Genomic DNA, 16,746 nt, shown 5'->3' with positions numbered 1-16,746 from the left:
ATGAGATAAACATGAGTTCCTCCTTGATTGTTAATCAGAGACTTTTGTTAATCCGGTGTGGTAATAAATTCAGTTTCAGCTTCACCTACTATGGCTGTATATGGCTCACGTGGTCTGTCTGTGGTCATGATGAGTGCAGGGGGAGGAGGGAGGGGTTACGGGTTAAGTGTCTTGCTCCGGGAACACTGGATACGTAGACATGGGTGGGGGGTCAGGAGGCCACCTTCTCATTATGAGACGGCCTCTCTTACCCACACCTCATGACCTCAAGACCCGGAAAGGTCTCGAGGTTCTACAGTATTGCTTTGTAATAATGGTCACAAATTAAAAGGGAGGAAAACTACAAAAGGGACAACAAAATGAATAGCCAAGGTCACTGGCAGTTCAATTGGCAACTTTCAAATACACAAGGATACAAGTAAATATATATTTGATTTAAGAGTAAAAACTTTGCACAAAGCACCTTAAGTGCACAAGGACCAGCATGATGTATGAGGAACCAGAACAAAAGGACTTTTATTCTTATGCACCTGTACACGAGCCCACGATAAAGAAACCGCCATCCTTTTTAATTCATCAACCACCCCTTTGTCTGGCCGTCTGGGTTTAGTTGCTTTCATGCCTTTGAATTCCTCGTGTTATAGTCAAAGCTTTAACGAGGCAATAAGACTCATTCTCACTGTTGACCTGACTCTGTAAAATGGATTATAATCCATGTTATCTCTGGCCTACTGGCTTTATGTGAGATCAGACACAGTGTAAAGTTGGAGGAGACTGCGATATTTTATATAAAGACTAAACAGGCCACTGGAAAGAGAGGATTTGTCGAAACTAAGAGATGAAAGAAGGAGAAAGATAGAGAATAGGACAGAAAGGTTTATAAAATGGAGAGGGAGAACAATGGAGTAGAGACAAGGGGTATTCAGACCGCTGTGATTTTTCCCTGCAGATTTAAAATTTCTAAGTGACGCTTCTAATGAGCGTCACTTTGGGTCCTCAACTGACCTGCATCAGACTGCGTCATACGTTATGACAATAGAGCGTCGCAGTCCCGCCCCCTTTCATGACGACGCCTGGCCCAGGAAATTAATCACAATGCATCTTTCAAAAAGTATTTATCTAAAGCCAACACACACAATATTTTGGACAAAACTTTCTAATTCTTTGTTTGGCCCGAAAAATTGTGTTTGTTGTCATGATTTGTCACGACAAGAGTTGGCTTTGTCCACAACGTAAACGTCTTTAAATAAATACTTTCTGAAATGTCTATGAGGAAAATGAACGGAGAATCATTTCCTGGGCCATGGTAGGGGGCGGGACTGCGACGCTCTATATCCCTGTGGACTGCACTGATTGGTTGGTTTATTGATTGATTGAATACATTCTAGTTAGTTAACAGTACAGTCAGGTAGTAGTCAAATTCATTCAATTCATTCATTCAAACCTATATTTATTCTCGAAAGACATTGAGGTCATCCTCATTTGCAGTGTCGTCGAATACAAACGTTATGCTAAAAGTGTAACACAAAAAGTCCCAGGGGGCTTGTTTCATTGTGGTCCATTGTACTCAATTCATCAGTAAAATACATACATTATAATATACATAACGGTAAAAGCTCCAGTAGCAGCAAAAGGTATTTTTACAGAAAAAGGATGGGTGGGGGTTGCTGCTACTGCCAAATTGTTCCAAGTTGTTCAACTAAGCCCACTTGTATTGAGATCTTTAAGGCTCAGAAGGCATCACAACGTGGCACATTGTGAGCTTGTCAATGAAGTATGCATTGTTGCTCCAGCTTTCACCAGGAAAGTGGATGTAAATATTACTTTTCCTCTTCTATGCTTGTACAGTTGTACACTCACTCCCATCCCTACCATAGTGGGGACACACCGGCTGCATAATTGCCAGTAGCAATGTTGCCAGTAGCAAATAAAAAGTCTAATCATGGCCTATATACTGTATATATATATATATATATATCTGCCAAATATTGGTCTGGCTGTTTTTCTTGGGATTTGTTCCTGGCTCCATTGAGGGTCTAAGGACCGGGGGTGTTGTCGTCTGAATGATTCCTTGTTAGATGGAGGTCTGTATAGAGCCCTTTTTAATTGAGTTGAACAGAGACAGAGCACAAGGGACAGAAAGAGGGATGGAAGCAGGAAACATTGAGATTTCCTCCACTTAAATCATCTCTTAATTCTACTGTTAATGCTGTGCATTCGGGGTCACACCGTCACATTTTCCCCCAACACGTGTTTCCCCCACAAGTCTGTGGAGGTGGTGACCCAGTTTCAGTAGCCAGGTTGCTGCATGGGTGTTTGTGTGTTTAGTCTGCCCACATGTGTCTGGGATAGGAGGAGCTGACAGCTGATGATTGCCATGTGGTGTACAGCACGCGCACGCAAACACGCACACGCACGCACATGTAAAGACAGACACGAATACACAGTCAGTCAGTCACTCTCTCTCACACACACACACACACACACACACACACACACACACAACTCAGATTATGAATAAAGCATGTTGTCCCAATGAATCTAGCAACATATTTCTACAGAGATGGTTACTTTGCAGAATATTATACTACACTAAACAATGACCTCGCATTGCATGACTTGTGCTACATTGTGCGTCTTATCTAAAAATTTCCCCACTTTCTGAATAGAAACATCTGCATTCTTCTCACGCCTTTTGACGGCAATTGAATGATTTGAGGCATTTTGTTCCAAAAATGTGTTTAGCAAAAATACACCTGTTGGTGGCGCTATAACAGACCAATGTGAAAAGGGTGGGATATATTTCTCAGCCTAGTAGGAAAGTCTGTGAAAAATTTCACGTAAATTGCACGCTGCGTTCACAATTTGAGGCTTTTTGTTCAAAACGGGCCAATCCTGCAAACTTTGAAAGCCAATGTTAGCCAATTAATAATTTGGATTGGATGGAATATTAAATATCGGACAATCCGTCTTGAACACATGACTATAGAGATGGTGTGTAACAATTTGCACAGAATCTGGAGGAGTAATATTAAAAAGAATGTTTTTCAAAAGTCGGCCGACTTTTGAAAAACATTCTTTTTAATGTAATCAAAGAAAAGTTGACATTTAAGTGTGCAAAGTCTGCCATTTAACAGCTAAAGTCTAATTCTAAGGCCATGTAGAGATGTTTACCTCAAGCTAAACTGAGTCAGGCATCAGCAGTTCCTCATAATGAAGAAGCCATATGTATGTAGTGTTCCCATGAAGCAAACTGGATGCTTGTTTACATACTAGAAAAAAACAGGCTATATCGCAAGATTCGCAAGACAGAAGTCACCGTTTCTTTTAACACTCTGTGTTTCCAAGTTAAAACCACAGCGGCACTTTAAACTCCACTTGACCCTCACTCGGCTCCTTGCAATAAACATTAAATAATCTGGAGATGTGGCCAGCATTGTGTATGAGAAATCAGAATGACCCCGTTTTCTTTTGCTAAGGGAATAAGTGGAGGACAAACACAGATGGCAAGGGAGGATTCCGTCATAGACTAGATTAATAACAGACTGTTTCCGACCAGCTCTCAGAAGGACGTTTCGGGAGACACTCCTATTATGTGACTTGTATCATAAATGCCTGTACAAATACAATTTACATTTGGATGTTGTTGTTGCTAACTTGCATTTACTTACTTGCATTTCAGTAACAGGACCATAATGGAAACAAGCCCCTAAAGGCCCACGCATACTACAGTTTTAGATGAAAAGCTACTGCATTTTCCTACTGGAATAATAATCTACAAAAAAGATCTCCGATCGGACTCCACTGAAGTATTTATGGACATCGTAAATGGATGTTATGAAAGAGCCAAGAGGCATGTCAATGGTTTTCCTGAGGCCAAATGTTTGAATACCGCTCTTATCATCATACATCACATACTGTGCTCAACCAATCAGCTGAGCATATTCTGTGCTCTCTCTCTCTCTCTCTCTCTCTCTCTCTCTCTCACACGCACGCACGCACACGTTTTTGAGTGCCCCTCAAAAAATGTGGATGCAAAGGCAAACAAGTAATGACGCATAATCTCACACAATACATTGTCCATCAGCCTCCTCTATTTGACTCATATTGGGATTGGTTGAAGAAACGGTAGCAGTCTATGCATTTCATTTGGCCATTATTTCCATTTAACAATTGGCTTTAAAGGCACTGCAGTGAGTGAAGAGAAAGAGCTGGCCATGCAACACCGAGTTCTCCCTGACCTGACCTGATGCCTCTATTATCCACGGCAGTAGTACAGAAGCAGATTTATGGGAAGAATACTGGCAAAGAAAACATGCTGTTCCTCTCAAATGGACCCAAAAAGAATGATCTGCCAATGCCAAAAACTGACACGCATCAGTGAGGTGCAGTGTGGAAGAGTCAGGCATGTTATATCCACTTTGAATAGGACAACTTATAAAATATAGGCGCTGATCGTCAATGCTGACACTTCAGTTGCTTGCTGATATTAAAGGGGGTATATGTTTGTGACCATGCGTGTAATAGCCTGGACGCTCTCCCCTGCTGCAATTGGCGAGTTCTGTTCCATATCCTTATACCATAGCCTGTAGGGAAGATTGCTCTGTGTCAAATTAAATTACATACCGGTAGTTACATTAATTACATTTTCTTTTGAGGAATGAGGTCCTTGTAGTAGTTTGAGCCGACAGACTCACAAACAGAACTCAGCAAAATGCAAGACTCTCCTTGTGGAGAGCAAAGATGTCAGCAATAACAATGTCTAACCTGTAAACCAGACAAATCTGCCAGAGCTAAAATCATATACAGTATATTAGTATATATGTCAGGCTTAACAATGACATGCATGGGACCTCTTACATTGAGATCTAATCTATCTATTAATCACCCATGCAATAGGCCCCCGTTATTAACCATCCCACAGGCCTCACAACTCGTGAAAATGACATAAAATACTCTGCTTCTGCTCTGTGTCTGCACTCTGTTGAATGTCAAACAGACTACGGTTCTGATTTTATTTCCATCATGACATTACAGTGATCCTATCTCTCAACCAACTCATGGACAGAGATGTGCACTTAAGATGAGATGACAGCATTATTTATGTTAAGTCGCTCTGCTCCTCCAAGAGATCTTCTCTTCGGTTCTGGTGAATGTCAAATGTGGAATGAGTTTCTGATTCCAGCAGACAGACATGACGCCAAAGATACAACACCCAGAGATGCACTGATGCATGCAGTACAGTAAGGTGCACGTGTGTATCTATGTGTTGGACCCCTTGAGGATAGCACAATATACTATACTAATTAAAATAAAATACAATCTCCCCAAAATGGGCACAATCTCCAGTCCTACACTTGAAACGTGGCCGTTTTGGTTGTGCATGAGGTGTATATGCACAATGCAGTAGTGATGGCTACATGTTGGCTATTTTGGTAAATGGTACATTGACTGTAAATATCACATTTCTCTAAAACAAACCATTTACAGTTTTATGTTTTGGCAAGTCATACTGTAGCAATATCATCAAAAGTAAAGCAACACGTGTGTGTGTGTGTGTGTGTGTGTGTGTGTGTGTGTGTGTGTGTGTGTGTGTGTGTGTGTGTGTGTGTGTGCGTGTGTGTGTGTGTGTGTGTGTGTGTGTGTGTGTGCGTGTGTGTGTGTGTGTGTGTGTGTGTGTGTGCGTGTATTGCATAACTATGTCTGATTATCTGTATTTTTGTTGCTACAAATTCTACAATATAATGGTATAATCTTAAAACAAAGAATCTTGTCCTGGTAATTTGTTTCCACATGTGTAGCCAATCACACAATAACAAGTTGATGCCTGGGGTGATTCATTTGGCTTAGTAGCACACGCACTAGGGAGATCTGCTAAAGATTAAAGTTTCTAAGACTTTATGCGCGCACACACGCACGTGCATGCACACGCGCACACACACACACACACACACACACACACACACGAGAGAAAGAAGAGAAAGCAACATAGCAGACTGTGATTTTATTGTCTCCACCAGGCCGAAGGCATGGGGAGAGACTATGTTATGCGTCTGTATGTCCGTCCGTCCGATCAGCTATTCCCTGGCACCGTTTGCTTGATCGCAGCAAAACTGTGTACAGCCACACTCACCGGATGCCACAGCTGAACCCCTGCCCTGTTATAGGGCCACCAGGAGGTCGACTTTTGCAAAACACAATTGTTGACAGTGCACCTACAGATTTTGTCCAAAAATCACACTAATCGCTACTCTATAGCCATTAAAACGAAACAGGTGTTCCAGTTTTCTCATACTCCATCCTTATTGGCTAAGATTGGCTTCCAAAGTTTGCAGGACTGCTCCCTTTTGAACAGAATGCCTCAAATCATGAACACAGCGTGCGATTTGTGTGAAATTTTGAACATTCCCACTAGGCCAAGGAAGAAATGCCCCTTCTTTGATGCGATGCATTGTGAGCTTAGATAGATCTGCTATTTTCAAAAGATTTGTATTCATTTGAAAATGTGAAATTCTGCATAACTAGTACTTTTACTTTTGTACTTTAAATACATTTTGATACCAATAGGCTACTTGTAGTTTTATTCAGGTACATTTTGAATGCCAGGCTTTTACTTGTAAGAGCGTATTTCTATATTGCAGTATTGATACTTTTATTTGACTTAAGTTAAAAAATGCGAGTACTTTTTCCACCGCTGACTGTTCCTAAGCGGGGGACAGTGAATCCCTGGACACTCAATAACTGGCAGCCAATTGTGTGTGTGTGTGCGTGTGCGTGCGTGTCTGTGTGCGTGTGTGTGTGTGTGGCTGTGTGCGTATCTTCATGATCTGTCAATTGCACGTGTGTTCTTATGTTGTGTCTTTTCATTTGTCATTAATGTGATAAAAGTACACAGTATGTATCTTGTGCACGATTACAGAGTTCCTCAGGAATAAATTCCTGTTTGATAATCTAGTAGACAGAGACGTCAGTGTTCTGATCTGTGCACGACTTTGTGCAAACGGTGTGTGTGTGTGTGTGTGTGTGTGTGTGTGTGTGCGTGTGTGTGTGTTCTGATCTGTGCACGACTTTGTGCAAACGGTGTGTGTGTCTATATCAGCAGACACGGTTTCAGCAGACACAGATTTCTCTTGAACTAACGTGATGTCAAAAACAGAACCACTAAAATAAAAAGGAGAGGTCGGGTCGCACAGCTCGTAGTGATAGTAGCTGACTGATATCCTGTCTGTGTGAATATTCCCCAGTTTAATTTGTACATGTGCGTGTCTGTATGTGCGTGAGATTATGCACGAGTGCCCAGATGTATTCCTACAACCCTGTGCATGGGCATGCATAATGTTATGTTATGTCAAACTGCATGTGTATATATGTGTGCGTGTGCGTGTACGTACGCGCGTGTGTGAGTTATGCGTCTCCCGTCCAAGTCCCTCTAAGAGACCATTAATCAGATGGTGATTTACAGCAGCTGACTAAAGGGAGGCTCATTTATATGCCATCAGGGGATCCAGTGTGAATCATCTCGGCCAATAAAATCTATCACTGTCCAAGTGTTATTACACAACGGTGTCTCTTGAATTTAAACATTTACTTGATCCCAAATGTGCCAAGTGAGTTCTGTGACTTTTAGGTTAGTGGTTTAAATAGGCCCATCGACAGTGTTTTAAGTCAAGTCAAGTGAAACCAAGGGTATTGCCGTGTGCTTTCAGTCACTGGGCCACTCAACCGTAGTAGCATGTACAAAACTCAACACTTTTAATCCATCAGTAGATTAAATCAATGAGTCATACAAGCTTTCTTACTTGGCCAGTACTGTATATTTCATGGAGAAAGCAGGTGCAAATAACAAGTTACAGTATATGCTAAGTTGTGTGAGAGTGTGTGTGTGTGTGTGTGTGTGTGTGTGTGTGTGTGTGTTTCCTTAGAGCCTTGGGCAGTATAATATATTCATGGAAGATGTTCCATGAATGTTTTATAGTTTTTTTCCAGAGTGTTTTATAGTCTTTAACTTTTAAAATCTTATGTGTGCAGGTGCATTTATTAGGAACACATTGCTATTACAGAAACAGCCAAGGCACAACTACAGTAGGGGTGTAACTTTACATTTTAACAGCGATACGATACGGTTCACGATACATGGTTGACGATACGATACATGGACGATATTGGTTCATTATGGCGATACGATAAAATACAATGATATGAAATCCATACAGTAACTATTTAGCAAATACATTAAATATGTGTGAAACTTGTGGATAGTGCAGGTTTTTTAAGGGAAAGATTTATTATTATGGATATAAATAAGTAAACACAGTGATTCTCTGGCAAATAGATAGACATTGTGTTTGAACCCATATGGACAAACCCATGCCTTGACATGAACACAGAGAATACACACATGTACTATCAATAGACCAAGTGTAGCTATGGAAAAAGTAATTACACCCATCTTTTTCTTTTTTCTTCTTAACACATTCCGTGCGTTATAGCCTAATTAACATGTCACGTTCACTGCCGGTGTTTACAGTTACCTTTGAAGGGTCAAAGCTTTGTAATTCTACCTCCTTATGATGAAAATCCGCTTGTTATTGAGCCGCTAGAAGCCGCTTCTGCGATCCGACTCACAGACAAAGAGCAATTCTTACGCCATCAATTACGCAGGGAAGCTGTTAATTTGCTAAATACAATGCACAAGTACTTCAAACGATTCAATACTGATTATTTCCATTGCAAAATGATACGATACAAAGTCTAATGATACGATATTTACTGTTTACATATCGATATACTTAGCTTTTTTAAATTAAAATCGATATTTCGATAGTTACTATATTGTTACACCCCTAAACAGAGGCTTGCACAGACTTTTAGAGTGGCAGGTGCTCAAGTGAAAAAATGGCACCTTGTGCAGCCTAAATAATATATTAGAAGCTTTTTATCATGAATTGATCAATGTCACCATGGTCCACATACTGTACAGTGTACACTGTACAAGAAAAAACAAAAGTATATATTTTTTTCAAGAGGGCACATTGTCACATAGACGGCACCGAATGCCCACAGCTTAATGACCACCATAGTAAAACCTTCACTGGAGCAGTTATAGGTTGAGTATCTTGCTCAAGGGCAGCTTGATGTTATGTGCTGAGGGAGGATGTAACATAAGGCATTCATTCCCCCAGCAAAGATAAATTAAATCCACCGTAGTTTAATGTTATTGTTATATATAAGGAGACCAATGCTATGTAACTGACATACCTCCCAAACACTGACCCCACCTGTGGGTTGTATTGATCAAAGGATTTATGCATGCATGCTCTGGCAGAGCCTCGATGTCAAATATGAGCCCTCTATATTCTCTTGTTTGCATTCCATCATTAGACACAAGCCAAGTCCCCCAGGAGGCATAATAGGTTTACAGTACAGGTGCTTGCCAGAGACACACACCAGAGTGTGAGTAGATAATATAGAGCCATTCTATAGTGGAAGTGTTTTGCCATTCATTTGGAGGTCCACGTGCAATACTTTCACGGCCCACCAGCACTCAAACCGTTTAATTTCAAGGACCACCATAACTCTGAGACTTACATACCTGTAAGGCTCCATTTGGAACCCCATGAAGGAAGCCCGTGGGCCCCTGCAACTTTGAGAGCCACTGCATTACAGGCAAAGGTGTCTTTCTTATTAATATATTGGACCTCATCTACAGGAAGACAAGGCCATTATGCAAACCTTTCTTTGCCATACGGAAGCAACGGGGTGGGATCTAATGGTCAATTGCAATTGCTCTTTACAGACATGTTTTGTCTTTCAGACTTGAGTGTGTCATGTTTCTAAAAATCAGTTACTGTATAGAACGATACACAATATCGTCTCAGCATAGCTAATCCTTATAATAATTCAGCGAATCTCTGAATGTCTGAATGTCTGAATGTGTGTCACTGACAGCGAATTATCTCATCATTAACTGCACGAATCACTCCCACTTTTCACACAGGCATGGACCATAATTATATGGAGGTCTTAACGGAGCCTTTATGAAAATGTTAACAGGCCAGAATAAGTCAGAAAATCCGAAAATAAATCTACAATAAGCAACAATATAGCTGACTGTCAAACATCATTGTCCAATGTTGTTTCAGAGCAGTGGTTCTCAAACATTTTCATGTCATGGACCACTAATATTCTATATATATATATATTTACTATATATATATTTGCTGTTCATATATTCAGAACGGGTAAGGACTAGTCCTAATAAATCAATATTGCAAACATTCTTTCACAGAGAGTCTGAGATTTGAAAGTTTGTAGCGGTCTACAGTACTTGCACGCTCTGCTTGTGCACTAGTAGGCCATTTATGGCCTACTAGTGTGCAACAAGCAAGTAGGCACTCGACAGTACAGTTCTAGTTAAATTTAAAATCTGCTTACAGTAAACAAAAAGGTACACCGCACACCAAGAGTAGGGAGGTGCTGACCACGGGAGACAAACTTTAAAATAGAAAGGAGAGGTCGCCCAAACCCGTCGTCCCGATGCCAAAAATACTTTACAATACAACTTGTTTTACCCTGAAGGGTATTATCATACCCTGAAGAAGGCAACATGTTTGTTTGAAAAAACAAAAAAACATTTTCATCTGAAAGAAGTGTTGACGTGTCATGGACAGGTGTCCATTAAACACAAATCAGTCTTAATGGACACCTGCTGAGAACATTCTTTTCATTTACACGTTTGCACTCTTTTGGACACGTTATCTCTCAACCTACGCAAACTTTGTGTTTTCTCCAAGCCATTCCATCAAGAGGCCTGTCAACAAAACACACCTGCAGACAGGCCATGTCCATTTTATCACTGTTTTCAATTCCAGTGGAAATGGATTTTGGAACTTTTGCACTTCGACAAAACGAGACCACTACGGTTGTGCGGGGTGCCAGAGTCATATATCAAGTCGAAAAGGTTTTAGGGGGCAGAACTCACAGTGAAATGACAAGACTACCACACTGGAAATGGATCTCTCATTTCATTTTTTCTGTTTGGTTGTGGAGAGGCCCTGTAAATCATGTTCTTTATACCTCCGGCCGGGGGTTCACCGCAGGGCGAGAGGAGAGCATGATGGGAAAAACAGAGGGATCTCAACTTAGTGGGTCAGGGATAGAAGAGAAGAGAAAAAAGGAAAGGGAGAGAAAAGACAGGGAGATCTGAGAGAGCTGGGGCAAACGGGCAGGAGAGAGTGTTATCTGTCTATTGGGTCCGTCTATAACAATGGAAGCACTGGGTCGGGACCAATTTGTGAGTCGCCGACACATTATGGGTCCATTTATTTCTGGTTTCCTACATTTTGTTTCTAATCATTATTTCAAAACCTTTTTTTTTTTAAACAAACAAAATGAAAATAAAAATCAACAATTTCATGAAGAAATCAAAGAAAATGAAATTCCATAAATTAGAAAACAAGTGCTTAAGAAATAGTGAAAATAGCCGACCTACAAGTTCACAACGTGGCGCGAAGCGATGTGTTGTGAGCTTGTAGATCTGCTATTTTCATTAGTTTGGGTCTCAGGCACACATCTAGTTTATTTTCCGGGTCTTGTGCTGAATTGTTTGGGAACCAGTGACTGGTCTATAACACGCAACGCATGCATGCAACCTATATTTTACCAGGAAAATCACATTGAGGTTCAAGACCTTTTTCAGTGCAGCCTAGTCAAGACGAGGCCTAAGCTGTATAAAAGCACAAAACGATGAACAGAAATATGCAAAAGATACATAACAAAATACAAATATAAAACAACGAACGTTATTTATGGACGTCTTCATTATCCCCCTGAAAAGTGGAAAAGATGACGACAAGGAGTATGGCAGCAGAGATGAAAGCACATGCAGGTAATGGGAAATAACTTAAGAATAAAAATGAACGAGATACGATAAATTCCCAAGGATGTTTGCACACGTTTCCATAACTACCCAAATTTCCAAAACACTACAAAGCAACAGACATAACAAGAGGAAGAACAGAGGAAAACATGCACCATAAATAATGTCATGAGTGAGGTAAACCGGTCCGACAATGATGACTTTTCTCCGCACAAATTGGTTTTAAAAGAACTACAAAACTTGAAGGTTATACAGTAAATAAATACAAATACAAATGCACACTTTCTACGTGCAATAACGTTAAAGCTACCTTCCAGCAAGAGGCAGTGATCTAATAAATCTAATAAAGTAAATGTTATTATGCCCCTAAAGACCCTGCACTTAATGTGTACTATGTACAAGTGCAACAATTCAGTCATTGGTTCATACTACGCATTGTGGGGTACATATATGCTACTACCCTTCATACTACGCATTGTGGGGTACATATATGCTACTACCCTTCATACTACGCATTGTGGGGTACATATATGCAACTACCCTTCATACTACGCATTGTGGGGTACATATATGCTACTACCCTTCATACTACGCATTGTGGGGTACATATATGCTACTACCCTTCGTGTACACTTTCAACATGCACCGCTATACTAGCCTTTACACTCTTTATGCAAATAGTATAATGCATATTGTATATGGTCAATAGCTTCTTTTTAAGTTAATAGTTGTTATAATCTATGCTGCTAGGAGTGTGTGTGTGTGTGTGTGTGTGTGTGTGTGTGTGTGTGTGTGTGTGTACGCTGTCAATAGGCAAAGGACATCAATTCCCTTTCTAATTGGTCATTAGTCCGTATCAATACTCTCAGAGCTACAAGCTCACAAGTATTACATTCACTGGCACAAGCCAATTATTACATCAGATTCAGACATAAAGGGCTGAAATGGCAACTTGTCATAGCTGCCATTGTAACCGATAATCTATGCATTTAAAAATCATATATATTCCTGCCTAGCCTTACACTCAACTTGAAAAAGGCTGTACTGTTGTACTTATGTCAAGCTGTTTTTCTGTTTACCTTTGTGTCTGTGCGTTTTTGTTATGTTTTTTGTTTTTTCTTCCGTTTTTGTTTTCTGGGATTCATGTGTTTGATTTTTGTTCATTTATTCATTATTTGGTGTAAAGATACTAATAATACTACTAATAATAATACCTGGGACTTATATAGCGCTTTTCTAATACCCAAAGACATTTACATGCTTCTTTCATGCTTGTACAGTACGTACAGTAGACGATCCACTGCACACAATGCTATTATTATTTGGGTATGCCTCCTGGCAGAGATTTGTGCTATCGTTTAGGGCTGCAGCATTGCAACCAATCAGCACAAAATAATTCATAAATACTAATAGAATATTTTTTATAATCGACTAAATTAACCACTTAAGCACTATTTATTGTTATGGGAAACAAGTCTGTGACCATTACAGAAGGGACTAAGAATACATGTAGGCCTCAACCACGGGGTCACCCAGCCTCTCTTACTGTATGTACAGTATGTCTCATACATAACTATCAATGTGCAATGCTGCACATACTGCGTCTGCACTGGTTCTCAAACGTTTTCATGTCAATGACCCCCAAATTGACACTTATTAGCCCGAGGACCACCATTTGAAAAGATATGCCAGGGACCCTGTTCAAGTTACAATCAAACACCAGTGAGTAACAGAAGAGTCCCGACAGGGTCATACAGTATAAAATGTCAACACGTTGGCGTCAGGCCTACCAGACATCTGATAAACATTATGGCATCTGAATTCCACATCATGTGTTGTAGTTAGGCGTTTTGCTCAGTGACGATGTAGCAGTTAAGACTCTCAACTCATGTTGAGAGAGAGAGAGAGAGAGAGAGAGAGAGAGAGGATGGAGAGAGGGAGGGAGCAAGGATAATAAGATGATAATGCAGCGCTTTGTATGTAATACATTCATGAACTATTGTGCAGCAGTAGAATAAATTCCTACAAGCAGACAATAGTAAGACAAAGGTCAAACAAAAAGAAAGGGGATTGATACCAGTTGGAGTTGGAGACAGTCCACTACAGTAAAGAGCAGTGCAGTGTGGATATCCAATATCACCACAATGGACTGAAGCCCACCTGCCTGACATCTCCTCTTTCTGCTCCAAGCTGGAGCTTCCATTAGCTTTACAGGACACACACACACGCACGCACGCACAACACCTACACAGTGTGCACACACTCATACACACAACACCTACACAGTATGCACACGCACGCACAACACCTACACAGTGTGCACACACTCATACACACAACACCTACACAAAGACTTAAATCGTGAAAAAGTCGATATGCACATATGCACAGAACACTGCTCCTACACACAAGGATATGCATGAACACTTTGAATTTACATACAAACTTGACAAACGCACACTTATACATATACCTATTACGCACACGCACACGCACACACACACACACACACACACACACACACACACACACACACACACACACACACACACACACACACACACACACACACACACACACACACACACACACACACACACACACACACACACACACACACACACACAGCACATCTCGATCTCATATAGCAAAAGATTTACGCACTCCCGGAAACACACACATGCACTTTCAAATGTGCATAACATGTTCAAGTACGAGCACACAGACTCACGCACGCACGCACAGATTGCTCCCACACAGTAGAGGAAATCGTCCTCGGAAATCATTGGTGATTATTGGCTTAAGCAAGCCTTGGGGAGCCATTGGGCAGAGGCTAGGTGCAGCCGCAGTGTGAAGGGAGGTGAATGTCTTGACCAGGTGTCAGAGAGAAGTGTGTCTGAATGTGAGTTCATACGTTTTCATATGAATCGTACGTTTTGTGTTAAACTGAATATCTGTGGTACTTGCATGTCTGTAGGTATGCTCATGAATGTGTGTGCATGTGCACATAATATCGTCATATCGTCGCATGCCAAGTTGAGTCACAAGAAAATACGTTTACTGTATAAAAACAGTAACTGTTTTTATACAGTAAACGTATTTTACCGAACTCATGAAGTGCTGCTGAAGTGAAAGTGTAACTGTTACACTTTCACTTCAGCAGCACTTCATGAGTTCGGTGCGACGCGTTTGGAGCTTGTAGCTCGGCTATTTTCTCACGTCACTCTTTAACAATGAAGTAAGGCGTTAATTCTACGAAGACATGAATTGTTTAATGGAGATACAAGGTTTCTACCAGACTATATGCAATATATCACATTTTCTGCATGTCTGTGGCCCCTTTTCCACCGGGGTTGAATTGGTCCAGTTATTTCTTCCCGCCCAACAGTGAACCAGTTCAGAGTGGTTCCACTGAAATGAATTGTTTCAGAACCCTAAAAGTAGTTTTGGAACTGGAACAAAAAAATATGCCACCGGTTCCATGAAAGCACCAAGAATCTAGAACCGAACCAGTTCTAGAACCAAAGGTTGTTTGGTGATAAAGGGGCCTGTGTGAAGGTGCGAAGATACGGTAGTACTGTATGTGTATGTGTGAAGGTGCGAAGGTGTGAACATAGTACTGTATGTGGGTGACGGGGTGACCCGGCTGACGCCGCATATGGTCCCCAGTGCCCTCCGGGCCTGGAGCTTCCTGGCTGGGCTAGAGAAGACATTCATCCAGAGAAGATGCTGTGGTTAGATTTAATCTCACTGATGTTGGTTAATCGATTAATCAAGAAGCAGTTTGTTTTCGACAACACATCTTTATTAGTATTTCGAATTTCGAATTTTTAATAGACTAAATTGATTATTCTGATTAACCACTTACCACTGTATTATACTTAGTTGTACATCGGTGGCGTATAAAACTGCAAAAATAGCCAATCTAAAAGCTCACAAATAATCACTCGTTAACCATTATCGAGGCAAACAATTTAAATAAGTGTGATACTGATTTGAAGTCATATCGCCCAGGCCTACTGACATCAACAACGCTTGATGTCATAATTGCAATAGTGGTCCACAGTCTCCCGCCTTGTAGGGGAAAAGGGAGTTTTACATTTTACAAAACACCTGTGCCTGTAATGACATCGGATCACAGCGGATCAAACACTAACACATACAGTATACTAATGAAGACCACCCACCACTCCACCTGAGGATCAGCTTCACCCTATGACCACAGGTCTCCTTTGGTTATTATCTCAAGCCCTCCAGCCTACTGTAACTATTTACTACTTCCTTCAAATCATAAACAGGGCTAGTTCAGGAGCGGGAGTCTGCTGGGCCCTCCCCTATGCACCGCTATATCTGGGATCCGGGTGATGGCATCGAAGGAGAGGACCTACCACGCCGGCAATGGACCCTACTGAACCGCCTGCGACCTGGAGTCGGCTGCTTAAAGTCAGCTATGAAGAAGTGGGGATTGACAGACAGCATGAGAGTGTGGCGAGCCTGAGCAATCTGCGGAACACATAATTAACCACCATAACACCACTTAACACCTGCCCCCTGTACAGACCTGACCACCTTCACAACACATACTAATTAACACCTGCCCCCTGTACAGACCACCTTCACAACACATACTAATTACACCTGCCCCTGTACAGACCACCTTCACAACACATACTAATTACACCTGCCCCCTGTACAGACCACCTTCACAACACAACACCTGCCCCCTGTACAGACCACCTTCACAACACAACACCTGCCCCCTGTACAGACCACCTTCACAACACATACTAATTACACCTGCCCCCTGTAAAGACCACCTTCACAACACATACTAATTACACCTGCCCCCTGTACAGACCACCTTCACA

This window comes from Protomyctophum bolini, assembly GCF_963924005.1.
Source record: "Protomyctophum bolini genome assembly, chromosome: 10".
NCBI lineage: Eukaryota > Metazoa > Chordata > Actinopteri > Myctophiformes > Myctophidae > Protomyctophum > Protomyctophum bolini.
The sequence above is the reverse complement of the archived record's forward strand: the minus strand, read 5'-3'. Positions refer to the sequence as shown.